Source organism: Myzus persicae, unplaced genomic scaffold (assembly GCF_001856785.1).
Source record: "Myzus persicae strain clone G006 unplaced genomic scaffold, MPER_G0061.0, whole genome shotgun sequence".
Classification (NCBI taxonomy): Eukaryota; Metazoa; Arthropoda; class Insecta; order Hemiptera; family Aphididae; genus Myzus; species Myzus persicae.
Window position 1 is genome coordinate 288,752 of NW_019101491.1, and position 26,649 is coordinate 315,400.

General features: G+C 36.3%; 1 long non-coding RNA gene across 1 annotated transcript; it reads right to left on the bottom strand.

Moving 5' to 3' along the window:
• Window positions 1-24,141: 24,141 nt before the first annotated feature.
• LOC111029318 lies at window positions 24,142-26,529 on the bottom strand. The gene is made up of 3 exons (XR_002603999.1): window positions 25,612-26,529; window positions 24,530-24,747; window positions 24,142-24,412 (listed from the first exon to the last, which is right to left on the bottom strand). It is a non-coding gene; the product is annotated as an uncharacterized LOC111029318 (long non-coding RNA).
• Between the last annotated feature and the right edge of the window lie 120 nt (window positions 26,530-26,649).

Consider the following 26,649-nt stretch of genomic DNA (forward strand, 5'->3'; position numbering starts at 1 on the left):
TTCAGATATACCCACTCCTTGTCCGTACCACCTTTGTGTGCGCAAGCGGTCTTTTCGAGAACGTAAAACCGGATGACATAGGGCTGGTGCTTACAATAATAACAAGTATTATTATAATCCTGGACGAGCGTTGCACACAATAATCTAACAATATAATATGTGATCACGCGAAAGTGGAGAGAAAGAGAGACATACCCAAAGAGAGAGAGAGAGAGATGAGCAAGACAGACAGACTGTCAGTCCGACGAAGATTAGGTCGAGCAATAGTTAAAAGATAACAATAATAATAATAATAATAATAATAATAATAATAATAATAAGGAGAATAAGAAGAAGGACTATGGAGATGAGCCGTTGAAGAAAAGGACCTCGCTGTCACACTATAGTTCTATGTTGGGTCGGCGTGTCTGCGTGGAGCATTTGCAGTTCATGTTTCACGTAGGTACTGTGTATAATATACAATGTACATGTTTGCAGTAAACACAATATATTGTTTATATTTATATATAATAATAATATTCGTAGTGCCGCGGTGTTTAAACACACCGAGACCGAGTGCGTCTATATACAGAATTACAGACGTATAAAATATAATACTGGTTCGTGCACATGGCGGCACTAAATTAATTTTTATTGGACGTATCGCGTTTCTGCCGCGCTCGCGTCCGAACTGGTAATTTTTTTTTACTATTATTATTATTATTATTCATGCCCTCCCCTGCGGCTCGGAGGGACGCGACGACGGCGTGTCCTCTCCCCCCACACAACTCCTCAACTATAATTTCTTGTACTCGCTGCATGCCCGCCTCTCAGCGCCGAGTTCGTGTTTCACCGCGGCTACGGCATTTTAATTAAAACCAATGGAAACAAATATATATTTATTTATATATATATATATATATGTATACTAAGTGCACGGACGACGGATGCGTATAAGGCCGACCGAGAATATCAGTTCGGACGGTTCGTATTTTCGAATCGTCGTCCGACGAATGCTGCTGGCCGCTGGGCAAAAAATCACACGTGCGCACAACACAGATACCGGTTCGATCGAAAAAGCCGCGTTCGGAAATTGCAGATGAGAAATAGACGGAGAAAAATGCCACCGCAGATCGCGAGCGTTTCTTATATTATACACATAATAGAGACGACTTCTGTCGATATTGTCTGTTTAAAATGTAGTACGTATATAGCTGTATAGTATGCGTACTGTATAGTCTGCGATAAATCGATCTACGACATATAGGTAGGTACATGGCAGGCGTTGTTGAACCTTGGCCAAAACACGTACCTATACGCCCCGATGAACGAATAGTTGGAAATTAAAAAAACGGTTTTAATCCGACGACGTCAAAACGCGTGTCGTTCCGTGACCGATATAATGGTATATTATACGTACACAGAGCCGGACTGGGTAGGACTCTACTCTGGCCATAGGAGCAATTAGTTATGGGCTCGAGCGAGCTTAGCCTGCAGAATATTGTTTTTTACTCCTCAATAAATAAAATGACAAATTTTAAAAGAGGGACCGAAAGTCATGAATTCGTTATGGAAACATTAGCATTTTTGTTTTATATTCACTAGTTGGTTACAACATTGTACTTTGTGTCATTTAAGTAGTTCTTTATGGTATTGTCAAGTAAAAATTAGTAATTAAATAAAGTTTTTTATAATTGTGCTGATGCCTGATACTGTGATACCGTAGGATTATCGTGTCAGATATGAACGTATAATAACTCAAAATTAATCTTTTTTTAGCGAAACTATATTGTGTATATTTTTCCCAGGAAACTATTTATTGTTGACGACGACGGCACCAATAATATTACAAGTTACAACTATACACTTTGTTATTGATTTTCAAACATTATTATATTTTATTTTCATAATTTAATAATGGTTGATGGTTTATCGTCGACGCACATCCGGCGACGGTACGCTATAAAGTATAAACACAGTATGTCAGTAATGCTCGGTATAAAAATAATATAATATTTATAAATTTATAATATTACGAAAATAACATTTTTTTTTGTTGTTGTGATGAAATACGAATTCTATAGTAAAACCCAGTAACTAGTATCGCACTATAAATAATTATAACATAATATCGGATGAGAGCTCGTCGTCAAGATACGTAGTCATTAATCAACATATGAAGTAGTGGGGCCAATTTAACGCAGCTACACACTCCGTTAACGGACAACGCGCGGGCACAGCACAAACTATGAGACACTCAACTATAGTTTAAGACCGCAAATGAATTAAAAATATTATTCAAAATACTTGCTGAAGCTACCCCATGACTTTACTCCAAGCGACGCCTCTGTGAAGGTCATATTATGATCCTATTATGTCGCATCACCATATTACTTATTAGTATCTTTATTGGCGGAAAAACTACCTTTACAAAATAATAAATATATACAATTTTGTAGTGACACAGATCCAATAAAATAAAATTCACATTCAATTAATATATCAAAGTACATGTGGTATAAAATGTACAGCCGTAATTTATTAATAATTAAAATTAATATCCATAGTGTTTCCTATGGTCATCGCTCATCAGTCATCAGTCATCAGTATATTCATAGGTAATGATTTTCGGTATGTTTAATAAACACTATTAATTAAAAAACTTTATTAATTTCTGGTGGATTTGGTATTAATTCGAAAATTTGATCGTTCCGGTAATAAGGGCAATCTATACAATTATTTAATAGTTCTAATAAAAATGAATTATGAATGTTACTTCTTCTTGTAACGAACGATTGTTTATTGAAATAAGATAATACTCCATTATAATCTGAATGTCATGGACGTTCGACTTTTTGTCGATTTTAAAGCTAAATAACGAGCTCCAAGATAATGAGTTGCCCCTATGTTATTTGAAGACCAAATAAAGGATGCATATTCTAATTGGGATTTTACATTTATGTACCTATACGATAAATCGTACGGGTACCACTTACAAGGCACCGACCCAAAACCCAGCCAATAGCAGCGGCTCTGAACGGTCCTCAAGGACAGTAGACCACTGGGATAGTCTGGGTATATGAAATACCTTGGCAATATTTTTCGCAGATTTTTCCGATAACGGCGATCGCACTAATCTAAACTAACCTGACCTAACCACGGTTTACGTACTCGAGCGTTGCTCTATATAATCCGGTAACATGTTATAGGTATTATCAAAAGCTGGCGTGGTTGTAACAGTATTTTTGAGGCGGCAAAACGAGATTCTGCAGTAATCGTAACTATGCAGCAGTGATCGAAATTTTGTTAGAAACGGGTGAGTGCGCCGATTGTAGATTGCCATTTTGCCGCTTTTCGTGCAGTTCTCGGAAACAGAGAAATCCAAAACACGACCCGTGAAAAGTACAATATAATATTATAATATTATAATAATACCGTAATACGGTATTGGTATTCTGAGTTCAGTTTCCAATCGGTCCTTTATATTTATTTTGATACAATAATGTAAAATGATCCAGTGGTTTTCGAAAAATAAGTGAATAAAACCACACACGTCATTATAATATTGTGAACTCGACATACGGCGTTGGCTATAATATACGCTCCGCTTGGAATCTAAAACAAACAATGGACGGTATTATCATAAAAATATTATATTATATCCTCCGAGAATTCGTCAATAACAGTATACGATAATAATAATGTTAATTAATAATCGAACCAAATCGAAAAATTCAAATAACTGCCTTGAAAAACGTGCACAGTATAACCGCTGCTATATTGTATTATTATATTATTGTTATTATTATTATTATTATTATTGTTATTGTTATTATTCCAACTATTATTGTACTTTATATAGAGTTTCGTCGTGGCTTTTCGTATGTACAAACATTTTTCGTCGGTTTACGAAACGCGCATTATAATCATCGAGCGTTATTGTGTTTTTCCATAACACGCTTGAGTCTTTTTTCTGTGAAAATATTGCGTTAGGCACATCACAAAAGTTTTTGTTTTCTTATAAGCACACACACACACACACACACACACACACACACACACGCACACACACACACACACACACACACACACACACACACATACATACAAACACATATTATTATTATTGTTTACCGTCGGCAGCATAACGTTTTCCTTGTCCTGCCCGAGCACACACAACCGAGTATACAAACAAAACGCATAGTAATAATATATTCGAAAAGACATAATAATATTATACTGCACAATATTATTATTATATTGTGTCCTTTGCAAACAACATTCTTCGTATACGTCGCGTGGCCTCAACATAATAATATAATATTATGAATTATGATTTATACGGTGGTCTCAATTATATATAACTTTAAAGTAGTAAATAGTAATACTAATTATTTTTTGTTATATACGTCACGATGGGCGAATGCGAGCGCTGCATAAAACAACACTACGGTATTATAGTAGATTGGTCAGTTATTATTCAACCACAGGTGTATAAATATATAAAACGTAAACATTTAAAATAATACGATGAGTTGCATTTCTGACGTTGTTAGGTATACCTCCTTATGATAATATTATATTTATAATATACAGCGAGATGTAGGGAGGAGGGGACATAAAAAATATTCAGATACTCGCGTTCGTTGTTTCGTATGTCCTTATCATATAAACCTACTTAATTTATAAATAATAATAATAATATTAAAGCAATCTTTTAAATAATATGGTGCCGCTCGTGTGTGGCGAGCGATTCGTGTCGTTTTATTCAATCAATTTTCGAGAACGAGAACAGCGTCCGGAAGAGTGGAGTTGGCCGTTTTTTTCCCCCGTTTCCAGTTTCAAAAGGACTTTTAATTATTATACTCGTCCGTCTGCGGTAAGCCGGGCGGATGTAGGTACCTGCCTAGATAATATATCTTCTAGCTATACAGTCACATGTACATGTATAATATATTATAATACACACATCGCAGCCGTCGGACACGCAAAATTTTCCGGCCACGGCGTTTTCATTTTAAAACACATCGTCTCTGCCATTGTGTGCGGAGACTGTGTGTGTGCGTACATGTTCCCGTTCACATCTTTGTTCGGTGTTTTGTAAAACCGAGGAAAAAACCACCAAATTTACGACGGGCAATCGTTTTTTTTTCTTTTCTCGAAACCACAACGTTTCGTGAGTATGTGTGCGAGCGAGTGGTCGAACAAAAAAAATATTTTAACGACCGTGGTGTATATTATATACGCTGGACTCCTTGTGCACGTCGCGTTATAAACTTAAACGTCATGATCGTCGTCATATTACAGTTGTCGTCGTCGTCGTCATCGCGTTCTAGAGTCGTATATAAGAATAATAATAATAATAATAATAATGATAATATATTATGTACAGTCGCCGAGTCCCATAGGCCTTTTGTTCGGGAAAAATCACGCATTGTTGTAGTATATATGTTTCTATATATATATATATATAAAATATATTATATCGTACGCGTGTACTAGGCATGCATTATGTTGTATTATATACCTACGTGAAATGAATGATGGGAGAAGAAAAAAGACACACACACACACACACACACACACACACACACACCACGGTGCCAAGGTCGGGGTTTTTCCATTTGGGATTCGTCGCCGTCGTTTTATGGCGCGCTTAATGTTTTATATATGTCTGCCGTACATATTATTAGATAATGAGAGCCGCCGCCTCCGCTTTTGAATAGGGCGAGAAGCAGTCGGAAATCGTTTCTATTCTTCTATAGAAGTCCCGTCCTCGTCCTACATATATACACATTATACTGCACGCATATAGTGTACACAATATGCGTGCCTTGCAGTGTACACGAGAGACCGCAGCGCATTGTGCGTATATATATTATTATACACCCTCTTCCGCCGACTTTCTGTGTGCGGCCGCATCGTTTGCGGGCTGTATTGAGGTCTGCTGCTGCTGCTGATGGCGATGCTGAACCCCCCCCCTCACCCCGAACCACGCGGCCCCGAAACGTCCCGAAAACTTTGGTACTCGCTTTCGGAATTTCGGCGCGGCGGGGGAATCGCGTCGGCCCGCGAGCCCCGACGCGGCGCTGCGAGTGACTTGCCCCGTGCGTTGTTGTTGAGGGTGAGAAAACAAAACGAGAACAAAAAAAAATTAAAATAAAAATAAAAATTCTATAGTATACCGTACGAAACTGCGATGATTAATATTATAATATTCTATATCGCACGCGTACGGTGAAAATAATTGCAGCGCCCGAAACTTCCGCGGCGCTATACAAACCCTTTCGAGCAAAAGGCGACGAGGGGCATAAAACAGCCCCGATAAGGGTAGTAAGGTACCTATGGATTTATATATATATATATATATCGTACAGTGTCGTCTATATATACACATCGTATTAAATATTATACTTAAGCTGTCGGGGGGTGTGTTTGGTGTGTATATATATACGCACTTCCGCTGCCACCGCCGCCGGCCCGGTTGGTTGGTAATTATACTATCTTTGATTTTTTTTTTCATATTATCTTTATCCCCCGCCGGTAATAACAATACACGACGCGCAATATCATTATAATGTGGGATTATACGTTTTTCATAGTATACTTATACAATATAAAATATACACTCGTCGAGGACGCATCGTGCGCGCAAGTAATATTGGGTTTCGTCGATTTTGTATTGAAGTAAGCGTCCGTCCATGTATACCGCGGTATAGGTCGGTAAACATGTATAAATATATACGTACATATATACGTATATATTATACTATGGGTATATAACATTCATATCCGGAATAAAAACTATACAGTATACAATATACACTGTCGATTTCACGCACGTAACCGTTTTCGGTTCGGAAATTATACCGACCGCCACACGACGATAATAATGATGATGATAATAATAATAAACAATAATAATTGATCTATTGCGTGCGACTTACAGAGTATAGGGTATAGGTATATAGGTGTACGGATGCTCCGTGCACTCGAAAATAAATACGTTTCGCACAGATAACCGTCGTGTGGTATGTTACAACTTACAAGTATACGCACGCCAACCACCAATCGTACCATGTACCTACATATAACACCATATAATATTATGTTTAATATTATCGTGTATTGTAATAGGCACATACATAATATGACAAGTCTCGTTGAGCAAAATAATAATTATATACAATAATATTATACAATATATTATACGTGTGCAACGCACTGTGTTATTATCCGGCCTAGAGGCAACGGGCGGTCGAGTCTTGTGCATGTGTCGTTATTATAATTATTCAAAGAAGTGCAATCGAAAAAAACAAAATTTTTAATACCATAATCTCTCTATGTTCCTGCGGGACGGGGCGACATGAAATTACACACACACGCATACACGTGTATTTGTGTGTACACGACTCATTGTTGCAGCTCTAGGCTGTTCAATTACTAATCATACTCACAAACTATTTTATTTGGCCTCGATAAGTCCCGTGTTACGAGTGCGCACTGTGCGCATTCGATTTAATGATATTCTGTTTTAATTACGCCGGCAATAAGTTTGGAATTTAATTCTATTCTATCACATTATTATTGTTATTATTATTATTATTATTATTATTATTATGTGTGTATAATGGCTGAGACAATTTAAAATTCATCGTTTTATTCGAAACAAAATATTCCTATGCGCGGACCAGTAATTCAATTATCTTGAACAATTTAATTTTTTTAAATCTTAATTTTTTAAACGATCATTTTCTCAAACATTAATTTTAAGCAAAAGATTATAATCGTATCATGGTAATGTTATGTTGATTGACGTGTATTCATTAATTATCAACGTTTTGCAATAAGCTCTCGTTACTTTCTTGCGAGTTTAAACTATTACAATTTATTATTTGTTCACTGTGAACGTACTTATGGACTTAATGGTTACAAATTCAAATAGTACAAAAAATTTATCATCATTCATAATTAATCACACATGTATATTATGATGTAAATACATTTATCAATAAAACTTTTAGATAACGAACGATGATAATTTATTTTATGAATAATTACTACCTAATCAAATCATTTTTATTACCTATGGACATGACGTACCTATATAATATATGGTATTTTAATTAACAAAAAAAATATTTCAATAATTGGAAAACAATGTATATAATAACGGAAAAATATCTTCCGACATAAAAGATGAGTATAGATTGATTGGTCGGAACCAAAGTAATTTCTTTGTAAGACCTAAAAAATAAATAATAGAAAACATCCATTAAAAATCGAATAATGGGTTACACAATTGAAAACCATAGCCCAAAGACAGAAACTAGTGATCCGCCGCCAATGTATATAAAAAAAAAACAATTACTGCTACTCATTTTCGTACACAAGATTGGCGAAATCTAAACTTTCTCCCTTTGTTTTTTTTTAATCATTGTTCGTAAGCGAGTGTACACAATAATCGGCAGTTTATACTTTATAGAATCGTCTATAAAATCCGGCAAAGCACCTAATCGATTTTTTTTCTTATAAATGATGATTTGTCTTCGTATAAATGATACATCGACGTCGATTACAGACAAATCGAAACAAAATATCACTGTAACAGACTATTTCTGTACTATTCATTATAGCTTTTACTTCGGTAACACAAGGCGTAGACAACAACAACATTACTTAACCGCGTAGATGCGTATAATATTAAGCACTTGAATTGACAGTAAACTGCTGGGCGCACAATAATGTTCTCCATCACAGACCTAGAGGTAATTACAAGATATACACGGCAATTATTGAAAATAAAATACGGGTGTGCCATTCGGAGATGCATAGAAAATGCCTTTCATGTCTGAAAAGTATGATAGCAATAACAATAAAAAAAATAATAATAATATACGGTTCACTCGGAGCGGAATATCAACGAAAATTGTGGCACGCACATAATATAATCGTTATTATTGTATGGATAGTTTAATTTCGAAATTCAAATCTTTTTGCTATTTATTATTTATAATACCATTTGGTAAATATCTGTGTCGGAAATTCATGCGACTCAGGTCAGACGCAAAAACAGTGGCGACTCGTGAACGGGCATGACGTGTACGTATTATAAATCGTCCGCAGGTTTAAACTTGTCGGCACGAATCACTGTGCCCGAGTTCTATTTTTATTTGGGAATATCATGGGCCGTCTTCGGTCTCTTCGGCCGTCGTCTTCTGTTTTATTAGTAATTATTTTTCCCCGTATTTTGTTTGAATACGAAAACAATAACCACATTATTGACATATAAAATAGGTACTATTCGAAGACTATTATTTTTATTTATACTGTTTATTAATACTTAATTATTATTAAGCATACTAAATTCCACATTTTTCTTATAATAAAATATATATTATCGTCAGTAAATGAAATATAGTATAATGATAATTTTTAAATCATTAGGAATTATCGAGGAAGGGGGTAAAATATCAGTGCCACGCATAATGTGAACCCCACGAGCCTCCACTGCGCACAAAACTATAATATATTATGTATACATAGTGATGGTGTTATAAACTTATATGCATATAACGATTTATGTGTGTACACATTCGATACGTTTAAAATGTAAAATACTTATATACATGAAACACATCTAATATATTAGAATATAATATGTATAGTGATTTGTAAGAGAAACGGGCCAACTAAAATACAGCCTCTAACAAATAAGACAATATATTTTATTATACACTTTTCCAATCGCGCTTTAGGATAATAAACAACACGATCGTCCACTTCTTCATCCCTTGTACCTAATTTAAATAATAGCTGTTTGGTCGTCTGATGCGTATAATACGACTTGTATACAATTATAACCAACCGTCGGACGGAATTGACGTGACGGCGGATTTGCCGTATTATTATTATCAACCGAATTATTTCGACAACACCTTTTTTATTATTACTACGGCGTATGTTGCCCGAATCGTGGTTTGCCTCGTTCGCCCCACAGAGAAAAAAAATTTAAAAACCAGTTCTCACGAACGGGACCTTACATAATAATTGGTGTGCAGCCCAGTCACGTGATAGGTAACAACATCAAAATATAACTATTGATAACACGTTCAGAATTTAATTTTCCGAGGTTAATGAATGCCCATCACCGTCATCGGGTCGGCTGGTGTAATCACCTTTATTTATAACTACATGATTATTTATCTATGCATCGAAAATTTGGTTGATGAATGTTTTTTAAATTATAATCTATTGCACGAAGGACATGTAGGTCCTTCATACACAATTTAAGCGTTTAATGGAACCGGAAAAACGCGTCTTTTATCGAATTTCAAACGAATACGAGGTACACATTATATATTTTTATTAAAACTATTATTTATTATTATTGATAACCCGTAAAATGTGTATTCATCACGGTCAGTGGACATCCTCAAGGGTGAAAACATTTTAAACGAATGAAAAACAAATAATAATATAATATTTTTCACGCACAATACTACAAACAAAATACCGGGAACCAAAGCGAATCATATTAATTATTCACATAACGAACTTTCAAGAATAGCGCGATAAAGATAATTTGTATTATTTTTTTTCCAAGTCACCGTCAAAATCATTATCTGCCGAATAGTTTTTGGAAACATATTAAGTTTGAATTATCGTGATACGTAGGTACTTATCAGTTATCATCATTCCGTTGAAATAAGCAGAAAACAGTTCTGACAAGTTTCTAAGTAGAATATCTTTCTTCGAGATTTGATATCTAAAACGACCACTCCCGTTTACGACGAAGAAGAAATTGATATGCATAGCGTTCGCGGAAATCGTTATGGACGTTTCAAAGGCATTCGGCATTTGAATAAAAGATTGGGATTGCGAGTGGCGGCGAGGATGAGAGTGAGACAGAAGAGGGTCGTACGGTATGACCGTCGTGCCACAGAAAAAAAAAACAAAACAAAAACGCAACGTCAATGTTATTTTATTTCCTGTTTCCGGTATTTTGAAACGAGCAAAAGTAAAATAAAGAATAACAGCAACAACAACAACAATATTTAGGTTTGTTTAAAACATCTCTCGAATTCTGAGCTCACGGGAACCCAAAACTGACCCCGGCTCGTTTTGCATGCGAAAATCCCCTACCCGGCAACATCCCCTACGAAACGAACGGTTTAACCTCGGTCTCGCTCCGCTGTGCATATATACACACTTAAATGCAAATAAGTCTAAAACGTTAAGGGACGAGCGCTTCAGCGGTAATGGCGGAGAGGATGGATGGCGGCGGGGCGGAGAGCCGGCGGCGCGGGCTTTAAGCCGTACGCAGATTTACTTCCGAACGACCGACGCTCCTGGCGCACGGCAGTAAAAACTTTGAAACTCGTTTTATCTCTATATATAAAGGGGATTATTTAAAATTGTAACGTAGTTTGCATAAATACATTACTCCGTGACGTAACAGCTGATACAATTATTATCAATGCTAATAAACAATCGTTAATAACAACGATCGTTATTATTATTATTATTATTATTATTATAAAACATAAAGAAACATTAATGGTAATAACACAATGATAACGACAATCAAAACGTAATCTACACGAAGGTTCACGTGAACGAATATACCGCTTCGTGTGTTGTTTTGTGATGTTATAATTGTGCAGATTATACGTTTGTGATAGTATAGGTACCCACAACAACTGCTGTCCGCTTTTATAAGTGTAATTATTTTTTTTTTACATTATTATTATCGTATGCACCTAATTATTCTCGTTGCTTTCGATAAACTAAATAAACGTAAACGATAATGGCCCGTGTTAAAATAATCTACATCGTTTACTGTACAAATAATTGACACGGAAACGCGGTATAGGTGTATACATAATATTGAATACACATATCGTATTTGTATGAGGACTGCGGAGTCCGAATCGCAGTTATAACCTCGGCCGTGACGACAGTCGTCCTAAAACAAGTATTTTTCTGGTCGTAATAGTAGGCGCGGCGAACTACACGGGAGTACAACAGACTTCTTGCGAAAAAAAAGAGAAAGGAAAAAGTAATCGATTTTTTATGGTTGACGGTGATTAAAACAACTATACATTAATATATGCGAGTAAAGTGCTCGCGCCGCAGGGGCGCTGTTTCGGGTTTTCAACGAGGGGTGCGAACGTTGGACCCAAGCAGGCCAATTTTTCCCACACGGCAATTTTGTGATGGACATATCGTAAGCACTCGAAAATGATTGCACTATCGGCCGGTAAATCGGAATTTGTAAACCATCATTTGTCATAAGCTGACATTAATTTTTCTTTGGTCATGCAGATGAATATCGCGCGATGTGAATATAACGTAAACGTATACGTGGACATACCTAACATAATATTATAATAAATCGATAGTACACTGACGATTTTTACCCGGACCGTATCTCCAGATCTCCACGGCGGAGGCAATGATACGAACTATGATTATTTATAATAATCCATAGAAAAACTGCAGACCCCAAAGTACTGCACCCCCTCGCCGCGACACACGGACTCGGTAGATAATAACGGCGACGACCCTAATAGCCGGTGTACCGTACACGGGCTATGGGCACATTTTACACATTATGTAGTATAATATATTATAATACGAGAATAGTATCTTTTGAATACATCACAAGCCGTTTTTTTTTTTGTTCGAGGTAACATCATCGCTCACGAAACGCAGCGTGATCGCGCAACAAGGAGAAAATAAAATGTAAATTCTATGTGCGCGCGGACCGTACGTTGTGTAGTACGGCCGACAATGAATTTAATTAAATTCGTAGAGCGCATTCGTGATGATGACGATCCACACACATTAAGCACGTATCGCGAGCCGCCCGTTCAAAGTCGACCCATCCCCTTTGGAATATATGCACGGTTATTAATGCACCTATACATATATATATACATATATACTATGTATTATGTATACGCGTGCGTCCGTATATATACGTATACCCACATTGTATTGTGTATACATAGGTGGTACAATGGGTATATATATATATGTGCATATTATCGCATGTAGAGCGCACAACAATGTAACGGCGTCACGGCGGCGCGTACGAGGCAATAAATTGTGTATACATATTACTATGAATTATGATCAACGGTAAAGGACGAGAATGTGTAATGCAAAAAAAAAAAAAGAAGGTCATTCGAAATCCTAAAATAAAAACGAAAAGAGCGTTGCGACTTCGCGACGACATAATAAGTTATAACGCACACACGTAATCCCGCGATAGGTAGAATGATTAGTATCCGTCTGGGTTGGTCGCGGTCGGACGAAGAGGGTGGTGCGGGGTGCGGAAAAAACTCTAGGAAATATTGGGGTCTATACGTCATGTCGTAAAGACATTTCGCGTTGGACGGTGTGTGTGTGCGTGTGTGTGTGTGTGTGCGGACAATGTATAAGCCGAGTGTGCCAGCGAGAGGAATGCGTTTCGGTAAGGAAAAACCGTTCGATCCCCTTCGCGGAGGCCGCGGGGTGGACGAGTGCGAATTCCAGAACACTGCGACAGGGAAAACGGGGAGAAAAAAAAAAGCGAAAAATAAAAAGAGGGCGAATATCGCGATGCGGCATATATATATATACGAGCGCCGAGCATGTCCCGGCGAAGGGGTGAGCGCGGGTCGTGTGCCGACGTCATTTTAATCGACCCTCGTTTCCTCCCTCTAATTGCCCATTACCCCCGGCGCAGAGGAATTTCCCACGTACTTACAGAGGCGTATACCTACATATATATATATATATGTACGACTGCGGAACACGAGTGGAATTACGCGTTACAAATTATATATATATATAATATATCTACCCGAAAAACATATATATAGGTACGGCAGTTGTATGTTATTATATTTAAGGTCGTTTCGCGCCAAAGTTTTACTGCACGATAATGACACGTACAAAGGCACTTTTATGTTTATGATATAATATTATATCCGAGCACGGTGCGCACTGCTGCAGAGTTCGATCCAAACGGTCGGAAATAATATGGCACGGCCGTGTGTGTGTGTGTGTGTGTGTGCGGCCCGGGGGAACCGCCGACGACGATTGGCGTGTATCGTTATTAAAATAATAATATATTATGGCACTACCATAATACGCGGGCCGATTAAGCTTTAACCGTCCTGCTCGCACATCATCATCATCATCATCATGACAGCGACGGCGGCGGCGCTCACGACCGACGATCGTCGTCGTGTTTATTGTGATATTATTATTATTATTATTATTATTATTATTATTGTTATTGTGTAATGTAATATTATTTTCTATAATAATATTACGAATCGTTCGAACGGCGCGTGTGCGCGTTTCCTCCTCGCTGCGACCGACGTCGATGTTCAATAATTACGTTCGTTAGCAGTTTACACGGCGCGAAAAAAAAAAAATCGTGTCTGTGAAATATGGTAAATCGTTACCCGCGCTTTCAATATTCACCGCTTATTATTATGCGTCTGTAATTATTATTATACACATTATATCACGGCACATCCTGTGAATCTGACAAATCGACCGTGCAACAACGTAAACAAAATTTACATTATTGTGGACTCGGCAGCGCGAGTGTGCGTGTGTCTGTTCGTTGTTTTTCACATCCACTGTAGACGTGATGGATTTCTGCAGTTTCGAAAGGTCGTGTCAGTGTGTCACCCCACGCATAAATCGGAAAAAGCGAGTTTCAGCACGTTTTGCACACGCACACAACAAAGATAATAAAGTAGACTTGAGTTTTTTGTTTTTTCGATTATTACTATTATATTTTATTACTCCGCGAGGCGTCGTGCGTTCCAATTTTTAACCTAATAATTAATTTGTTTTTTGCCCGGAACGACCGCTTTCCGCGTTACCAATCACCTCGGGACATTATTCCATCAATGTACCGTCGATTAACAAAAAAATTTTAATTTACCTCCCAGTATTCCTCCGCTGTTCGGAAGTGCTTTCCACATCACGCACGCGCGTTATGTATATATATATACTTTTTATAAACCACGACGTCTCCGTAGAGTCTGGTGCAGTCGATCGGCGTGAATACCGGTTTTGCTTTAGGTGAACACCGGTAGTCGAGAACGGAAAAAAAAACGAATTCATTGGATAAAACGCGTTATGTACGTTCTTCTACACATTATAATTATATATATACGTTGTGTGTACGCACGCGTATAGGTAGGCATATTATCGAATTACCCGTGGCGACGGTCGGCAACGTGTCATACAATATAATGGTCGATTTTTTTTGTCTTCAAATTATTACTTTGTCGATGGGTATGGCGAAAAAAAAATAGAAAAAAGTATAAAAAATTTTGATGTTTCCGTTTTTTTGCTTTTTTTGTTGACGGCGCGCCGACCCGCATTTATATACATTGTACACACTCACACACTCTCTCACACACACATACACACACACACAATACGTTTCTGATTGTGTAAATGTATATTATGTACGATTATTTATTCCAGACGACAATAATGCCGGTACCTGCGTCCGCCAGCATGCCGTCGACCAAATCAAAAAAAAAAAAAACTGAAAAAGGGTCACCACCTCGCACACGGTCGGATTACGTTTTATTTGTTCTCCTCCGGTGCTTTTTTTCCTACACACGCGCCTCGAGCTCCCGCAACACACGCACGCGAGCACACCCATAAAAAGAGTATAAAAAAACCGTATGTGCGTATACACACACACACACACGCGTGATTCCCTTGATTACTCGAACGGAATTCTAAAAAGCGGATAATAATATGATAATATATCATATTATGTGTCCCGTCCGTCGTCTACCGAGGATTACGGGCATATGGGTTTGTACACGACAACATGAAGAGGAAGGAAGGAAGGAAGGAATAACCTCGGTGTAATAATAATTATTATACAATGTCTAGAACCTTTATTATTATTATTATCGTGTGCATATCAAATCAACGTATACGTGCTCCAAAATATCCTCGTCTCGTTATGTGATATGCGATTTTAGTGATTTTACCCATTTTACACCAATCGGTGGTGTAGTATAGTTATTGTATGTATACATCATTCATATCCATCTCAAGAAACACTGTCGTCGTCGCCAGAAAAATAAAAGGTTCTCAGATTATTTAAATTTTAACCACGCAGTAGCTTTCACGATTTTCGTTTAGATAGGTTTATCCGGTCTTTTATTAGTGTACCTAGTACCTACCTATATATAAATATTCGGTCGGAGCTGGAAAAACAAACTTCACATTCGTCTACATTATCGAGTGTCACGGAAATTCTGAAGACAAATGTTTACATTTCCATCAAACGATTTCACAAATAACATAATATAACCCATTAAAAGGACGACGATTGTAAATTACAATACCTCTGCCGGCCGCACGAAGTCACTCGGCTATGTACGATAATATTTATTTAACCACGACGTGAATATAGACGCTCGGAACAAGTAAAGTTTAATTAGTTTACGAGTTTACGACCGATTTCCGGAACGAGAATTTTTAGGACATTGTCCGTCGACGCGTCTGCGTTATTTGTATACAAACATATTATAATAATAATAATATGTAATAATGGTAATAATGTGCTCACGACGCGCTTGTTGTTCGGCGAACACATATTACAGTAACAATAATGTGCTACACTAAACACATAAAATATGTTTATTTTAGGACCAGAAAATGTTTAGAAAATATATAGTCAATAATTACATTACATTATGGCTGATGTAGCGAACCTAATAACGTCAAACTTATTTCGTCGTTCCGTGTTACTCAGAAGATGTGAGAACGCATATTTTTACACAATACATGGGTATACCAAGAAAAGTTGGAATTAAGTATCGAAGTTAGCGGAATCACGTTTCCAGCTGTAGCGTGCGTGAACCTGTAAACCGACGACGTGATTCACCGAAATGAAAAATTGAATTCATCTGAAGTACCGAGATAATTATAAAATATAGTGAAAATCGTTTACGTTTCATGAAAAACAAGTATGCCATAATATTATATACCAATATACTTTTAAAATTCCAACACATTTTTAATTAACGAATATTCTGCAGGAGTACATCCTATATAATAATATAACGATCGGGTAATAACCCTTTTTGTACTTATTCATCATTATTATTTTAATTATAAAAATAAAGCCGTTTGACGCGTAGATAAATTATTCTTATAAAAATATAAACGTATTAAAGGTTCGTATATTTTTAATTATATTTATTTTCAGCTGTACGATGGGCGTTCGACAATTTATATTTTGAAACCATGTATTTTCGATCTTCCCCATAACATATGCTGGGAACATCGAGATATAAGTGAATTTTTTCTATTTTTCGAATTTTCCATCTCGTTTGGAGAAAAGGTTTTTTTTCTTATTTTAATCGTTAACACGACGCATCGTTCGTTTGCAGCAGGCGAACGTACCGTCTCCATTATGAACGAACGTTTCCCGTTACTCGCGAGGTGAAGATTAGAGCGAAAACGGTGGTCGTGTTTAAATTCTTACCGGCGTCCGACCTAGGTATACACTGTTTAAAATGATATGTATACCTATATATCATTTTGATATAAAAACAGAAAAATACCTGGATATATGTAATACGCGCAATGAATACACCGTATACTACGACGTACACGAAACGTCGTTATTGTCGAAAGAGTATAATATAGATTTTCCACTATGCGTACATCATTATTTATACAGAGGTACGTTTTTAAACGTTCCGTCTCGACGCGTGTGTGACAAACACACACACACACACACGCATTTAACGACGACTGTGCAGCGGCGGCGGCGGCGGCGGCAGCGGCGGTCTATAGGGTCCGATCGGCACACATTGTAAACACCGAACAAACGTCATATTCACGCGCACATAATATATTATATGGGTAGGTATAATATGCGCGTTGGGTCGTGATGCGTGTCGGCCGGCACAAAGGATTAGGTCTTTGGCACGGGTGTTTCCCGTACAGAAATCGTGCGTTCGAAGACAACCGGGCACCCCCCCCCCCCCCAACGAGCGTCAAAATCGGGTCTCCTCCGTAAAACCTCCAACGACGGTGTCCTGCAGGAGAACTCGAGAGCGTCAGCTGTACCATGTACACATACTATTATCATTACCACATGCGTCGTTCAGTCGTCGTCATTCGCCCATTACTGAGCGCCATAGGCTATTACATGATTGTGGCCGCAGTGTATACGGAGTGCCTATAATATGACTATCGATGAGCTTATACGTATTCGGGGATTGAATTTACAATCATGTGTACAATAAATTTACAATTGTTTACGATTTGTTTGGAAAAAATTGCACAATGTGTGGTAGTCAACTTCACGTACGTCTCGATAACACTTCAGCGCGACTGCTACAATTACCGGAACTCAAGGGCGAGGGGTATATGGCGAGGACGACGGAGGAGACAAATGCAGTCACCGACGCTGCACATTCGACCGCAGGACTGCACAGGAAACTTTTTGTCATGCACTTTTTGCATGACGTGTTATCGCGATGCGGTTTGAATCGATTCAAACATTTTATACATTTTTTTTTTTTTTTGTTACAAACGTGCGATTACCGCACGACGTTCGAATAAAAATGTGCGCCGTCGATCGGACGATCGTAAAACGAGGTCGGTAATATACGTATAAGGCGACGAACGACGCTGTTTCGTGCATATATATATGTATAAAGTACAACACTCGAAAACATAATATATGCCAATTTCAAAAAGGTGTTAAAAAAAACACCGTGAGACCATAGAATTGATTTAAAGAGCCGTATACAAAGCGCTTTCGAATAATTATTATCATAAGCCATAAACACACTCGGTATACATGCAGTATTATATACGCGAGTTATAAAAGTCACGTCCGTCGCAATTAAATATATATATATATACAGCGTGAGCACATATAAGTAAGTCGATCGTATACGTACATACGCATCCGTTGCAGTATCAGGTTTAATCGAATTTCGTGACGCGTATCAAATTCTAAAATATGTGAAAAAAAGTTACAAGAGACGAACGGCCGGCGGCGGCGGGGGTCAGATGCGCAAAGCAGCAAAACGGGGGGGAAAAAAAACACGAAACATTGTAAAGTCGTTACGAGTTTTGCGACACGACTATACGCGAAATACGCTCATGTATACCTAAAATATATAGGTATACCTACACGGCCGGTGCTGATGTATTTGCGCGATTAATATATTATATTGATACATGTTTAATAATATACGACAGAAAACAGGGTAAAATCCATCTAAATTTTTTTCGCATTACCCGGCGATCTCATCACACCCGCCTTCGACAGTCGCCGTTTCGTGTTTCCGATATTATACATATATATATATACTATAATATTATCGTACACTCGCGGGATAGCCATACAATATTACACCACACACACGCACGTATATGCGTGCATATTAATAATATATAGGTACATACCATGATATGTACATGTATATTATGCACAGTCGCCGCGTAGCTCTACCGTCCACAACATTAAGTATATACATATTGTGTATGTAATAATATACTTATGTATATAATGTATATACATGATTTATATACACAATATGATATATTATGTACGTATACGCGACGCGGTGTGCGTATCTAATTCGAAATGCATTTCTCGCCGCAACAGCAGCGCAGCCCATCGCCTGCACAACGGCCGGTTGCACGGAAATAATGGGCCTCCACAGCCACACACACACACCACGGGCACACTCATATGTGTATATATATATATAATGATTCAACATATACCGAGGCTAATGCGTACATTAATTACGGGATCCTTATCTGGGTGTATGCGTGTGCGGTGTGAGTGTATGTGTATTATCGCGGCCATCCGAAACGAACTTTTAGTGTGTGTGTGTGTGTGTGTGTATTATCGTTATACATTGTACGCGCTCCGACGTATAGCGTATAATATATCATGATAGTAATAGTAATAATAATAGTAATAATGATAATGATGATGATGATGATGATGATAATGATAAAAAGGCGGACGATGATTTTGAGTTCGCGGACGTCGTCGTGTGTATACATAGGTAGGTACGTCATAATAACAATGATAATAACATAATATTCGTAATGTCACACGTTATATTATGTTATAAATAATAATAAACATATAGATAGGTACGACTGTACGAGCGAGTTTTGGTTTTTCCGCGACTAAGAATCGGACGACTTCGTCGATAAATCACTGCAGCGGAATTTTCCGCACACGCTGCCACAGCTGCAGCCACCGATGCACAGAGTATTTACACGATTAATCGTTCGACATAAATCTCGGCCAGCGCCTATGAGTCATACATTTCCGGATAAATATCTCGCATGTATATAATAACGACACACATATTATTATAATTATTATTATTGCAATGTAAATATTAATAATTATACCTATACAAGGCGATTTACCGATAATGCTCGACTCCACATTTTACCCTTCAATTATGAATTTATTCAAATATTGTGATATCTGGAGATTTTAAGCACGGTATAATATCCAAGAACCATATTTTTAATTATTTAGATAGGTATTTTATATCATCTGCACTCTGCAGCAGTATGAGAAAATGTCCATTGGCGACGAATAAACTCCTTTTCTTTCAAATGCAAACCATTCTTTTTTACGGTAAAAAAGATTAAGCAAATAATTTCGTTTCATAAAAAGAGGGATAGTATAAGTATGTATAACCGCTCTGCTGTACAATAATAGTGTACTTCGTCATTGAGTAAGCACTGTAATCTGCAATGCGGATGAGTTAAAAATGAATTCAGCCATATTGTATTCGATGAAATATAGCTGTGAGCGAAGAGAGAAGAAAGTCTAACTTCTTGGTAGGTTACCAAACAATTATTTTAAAAAGTGCTGATAATTTTCAATTTTGGCCTCTCAAAAGTACCAACTATTTCATAGTTGACGCTCTGAATCTAAAATCAAAAATAGATGTGATATATCTAGTATTTATTATACTCGGACAAATCTTAACAAATGATAAAATAATGATAGATAAATATTAATTACTATAATCTTCAGATCATCGTAACCAATCTTCTAAATCAACTGTCTCAAACTTAACAGTTTACATGGATATATAGAGCGAATTTCGTATGCTCGATTCCATTCTTAGTATCGCCAGAGGACACTCCGATTGTTTCAGAAAAAGCCTAATTATCTGAAAATACAGTCTTTGAATACACTTAAAAATTCCAAAAATCAGAATTCGAATAGATTTACAGTTGAAGAAAAAATGGGGACTATAACCACTATAGCCTACTTGGTGAATTACCGTGTATATTATGCACAATGCACACGACGCGTCTGTATTTGCACGTATCTCTTTTTCCAGGATAGTGGGCGTATTTTCAGTGGTTTTATTTTTTACATACCTACATATTTCATAACGTTTTCCGTCATTTCCCCCCCCCCCCCGCTAACCAGCTAACCAAGGTATATACACACATAGATATAAATATCTCCTACGAACCCTAATCCAACCGATGATAAAACTAAACCAACATACCCCGCTGACGGCGATATTTATATATTTGTGTGCATAATACATAATATACATATATATATAATACCTATTAATGTTATACGCAGGTTGAACATAAAAGAATCCACCGAATATGAAACGCATTGGAAACGGAAAAACGAGGGATGCCACTTTATCAATATCATTGGAAGGGAAAATGTCTTGGTTTCCGACACATTTCTAACATACGTTGAGCAACTGATAATGAGAATAACAGCAGCTATACAATCAATAACGTGGAACGTGTTTGACTATAGCGGGCATAGACGCATAGTAATATATTGTTTAGGACTTCTCGTGACTGTCACATTGAACATACTTTCAAATTACTTTCAGACGAAGCGGTATGCCAGCAGATAATAATGTAAAATATATTTTTTTAAATAATGTATCAACCACGACTAACTTGTTTTTTTCCTAATAAACAAATCATGGTAATTACATATACTTTTGTATACCAGGTATTATAATATGGAATATATACAGGAAGGTACCTAGGTGATTGATGCTAATCTTTGGCACAACGCACCTGGTTTTTCTTTAAAATTTTTCTGAAGCGTTGAGATCGCTCTGCATCCCACCTCACATACAGTGAGACAACAATCCAGATACCTCATAGTAATATAACTCTGCACGTGGTCAGCGGGCGACCTAGTACATTAGTACCTTATACAACCTGATATCTCGGGGAAGAGTTGTTGGACTCTGTATAAATAGGAATAGTTTTTTTTCAAGCATATATGTTTATTTGACCCATCCCACCCCACACCATGTATCGCCTTACTTTAACGACGGGGTCAGACGGAATAAAAGGATCTTTAAATAAGAAACTTCAATTATTGTCATTAATTCATCATCCATACCTAGTCTAAAACATATTGTTAGATACTTAAATAGATATTTGCATAAGTATACTCATAAAATAGGACGCTTATCGAATATAGCCTCTCACTGATCGGTGTCTGTTGTGAACTGCCGTGTACCTATTATTATTAAACGAGACGGACTTCACAATACTAACAATCAGTAATCACTATTTGCCGTCATCAGTACTATTATTACCTTCCCTGCATACATATACTATATAATACCCACCATGTTGCAACCCCATCATAGGCCCACCGCCCACTGCAGTCTGTGTCGATAGAAACGACACTTATATAATTACAAGACATATTCAATAGCGCCTATTTCGAAGAGTTGCATACTTGCACGAGGTCCCTTTAATAACACACACTCACAACAATATTAAGTATAATTAGTCGTTTAATATTATTTATGCGTGACTATATATGCACGACGATGCGGTGGTTATTCAATGTTTCAAAATTCGAAAACGAATGTACATGCAGAAATTATCTCGAATTGTGTTTCAATGATAGTATTTTATTTTTTGATAAAAGGTCACGGTTGTTCGTGCGCATCGTTATTGCCGGTTATACACTTATATATTATTATAAATTATAATAATACCATAACTCATAAGCATATTATACCTACATGGTGGTGCGATTACTCATATTATTTCGATTAACAATGTATTAAAATCTATAAATCTAATATAATATATACTCACGCCTATAATGATACTGACTGTTAAGCATGCTGTTGCAATAATAGTTTAAAAAAAAAAGTTGATTAGCATTAAATGATTTTGATGTGTTTATAATGTTCTACTTAGTAGCTCCTAATGATATGAGAAAAAACAAATTCTATCATTTTTCATTAATTAATTACTTTAGAATAACTCATTAATCTAACACGTGTTTCTTCACACATGCCTAATTAACATGGATTGAACGATCAAATACAATATAAAATATGTTTTTAATGATATTTTTTTGCCTATAACAGACTTCTTATACTTGGAACAGTTGGTACTTTTTTACGAACGTCTGCAGAGCTGTCACAATGAGCCACGTTCGGAGACAATTGAGAAGGTATTGTTAACAATTGATTTCCCACGATTTAAACATCCTGGAGTTGTTTTAGTAATAGCTTTTAAATTAAATTACATTATTATGGTACACACTAAATATTTTAAATGATAAAAAATAAACAGTTAATGCTGCGATTATAATATAAAATAAATTAAAATGAGTAAAATATGTAGTTTGAATAATGAACACGGTACGCGATTCAAAATTAATATGTCGAAAACAATAATTCGTTTACCTGACACTTTTCATTTTGTTTTTTTTTCGTTCCATAGTCGTTACAGTAAAACGCGCCATTCCTAATATTCTTAACGAATTCGCGTTAAACAACACCACGCCGTTATACAATTATGTTTTCCATGTACGTGACCAAATTATATTCAATGCATAGAATTCTACGGCTATATGTGTATACGATATACACCAGCATATATACAACTATATAAAGTGGGTAAACACTTTAAGCGGTAGATAAAAATAAATAAATTGCACGTACCTACCCTGAAATTTCCCTCGTGCACGCATAGTATTATTGTAATCGATCAAAAATAATGAATACGTGATTGTTACCGAGAAACGTTGCCAAAAAAGCGATTTGCCAAACACACGTCGTTTCCAATGGCACATACATAATACACGCGTACAGGTATATTATATTATTCATTATATACGTATATATTTACACACGAGTTCTCACGAAAACTATTTAAACAAAGGAAAAAACTGTACACGCATTTTACTGGTATACAACAGTATAATATAAGTGTGAATTACATTATTATCGTCGGACTTGGAACCACCTAGAATTATTTCTATATCGACGATTTTCACGTGCGGCGTTTGTTATTGATTTTTTTCTTTTCCCAATACCATTGTCAATTAGCATTCAAATTGCGAATCGGTAACCTTCACCGCATTAGAAACAAAAAAAAAATTAAATTAAATTAAAATAAACTGCGCGTATATACTATGCCCATATAGACATAATAATAAAAAAATGTTTTCTAATACGTATATATATACATTATAAACACCGTGCAGTAGTATTTCATAAAATGTTTTTCATTTCTGTACACGCACAACCGGTTCGCATAGCCATAGAAGAAACACACGTGAGTGGTGTGTAAAACATTCGACGGTTTCAGGTCTATAATATAATGCCGAAAAGTTTTGGCATTAGAGTAAATTTGTTTTAGATCCAATTCGGATTTGCATTCGGATGGTGACGCGCGGGAAATCGGCTAAAACAAAAAGGACATTACAATATAGAAAGTTTCTCTGTGGAAAAAAAATGTATACATATAACATGTATAGACACATAACTATATATATCTTATATATATACAGGTAAAATACTATATTAGGCACGCAGAAGGATAAGACGAAGCGTATATTGTGTCTGTGCGACATGGAATGCTAATGTCCTGAGAAAAACACTCGTGCACCTATTATAATAAGACATTATTATATTATTATGCAAACTCAATTTTCGGATTTATCGCGCCGCCCCAATATTATACCCAAACACATTATATTAATATAATAATATTATTATGTGTATCGACGACCGAAAACGAAGTGATTACCATAATATAATGTATTATATTGATTACTAAAAAATAATTAGGAAAATAATCGCTTTTACATTTACATAACATACTAGGTAGATTATATTATATATAGATACGAAACGTACATGCATATTATGATTATTATAATTATACTGATTATACTGAAGAACCGCACAGCGTTCTCCCGATTTCGGGTCACGTATAGTTTCAAATTCGAAGAAATACCTATAGCTAGGTGTTTGCAATTATATTGTTCAGCATATATATACATGTATAGACGAGATAATCACGTATTAAGTATGCTGACAACAAAATATAATACATTATTACGAAATCGCGAGCGTAAAATTTGTTTTTTTAATTTGTCTTATATCCGTCCGTCTGCAACGCCGCCGATATTATTATTATAATTAATAACGCCGCCGATATTATTATTATAATTAATATAAATATAAAAGTGTTACACTTTACGATACATATATATATATATATATATATGGATATACTCTTGTATATATGGATATATGTATATACCCGTCGATCTGTGTACACCGCCGTCACTGATGTTTTCGACTGCTCTCCGAGAAAGTTAAACCGTTTAACCGCGTTTTGGTCGATCGATTAGCTGCAATCGGCATTATCATGTCTACAGCAGCAACAACTAAACTGTATAAACACGAAATAATATATACATATATATAATATATACAATGTAAGTATGTAACCATTAACCGGTATCAACCAGTAACCGCCGTCACCTCCGTCGCCGGTATAACCATAACCATGATATTATGATGTTCTCCTCTGCCAATCACGCGTTTCACCGGGAAGAAGCAGGCCGCGAGTATACCGAAACGTTAAAAAAAAGTGTGAAAAAATAAAAAAAAATTATTAATAACAATACAAACAAACGTCCCGTATTCCGTGCGACATTATTATTACTATTGTTACAGCGGTACACATGTTATAAAACATATAATACAGCATATATATATACATGTAGTTGGTGTACGCCCCCCGAGATATTTCGGGTTAAATAATAATAATTATGTGTCAGCCAGAGGCTTCGAAGACTATACACATACAATAATAACCGGACACGATATAAAGACGTGTAGTGCTGCTGCATCTATTGTTATATACGTACAGTAACAGACTATAAAGTGACTATAAATTATATTGTATCTCTTCTGGCCGAAAGAAAACGATGTTTGACTTTCGACGGATTCGCAAAATATCAATCGATAGCAGCAGCCGCACGCAGGCAGACGGCATAATATTGTGTAACTTCCACACCCAAATATTTTATCGCTCTGAAAACCTTATCGTGGCCGATTATATTATAACAGTGTTTGGAATACGTTGTCTAAAAAAACCGAATTCGTTCACGTTCTTTGAGATAATTCGGTCCTTTATTAAAATTGTTTCATTTTATTTGTCTGTTTCGTAATCAAATAAATACAACAGGAATATTTTAAAATGTACAATAGAATATTTTATTATATTATAGAACGTTATTACTCAATATTTAAACATATTATATATTTTATTAAATTGTAAATAAATGTTAAT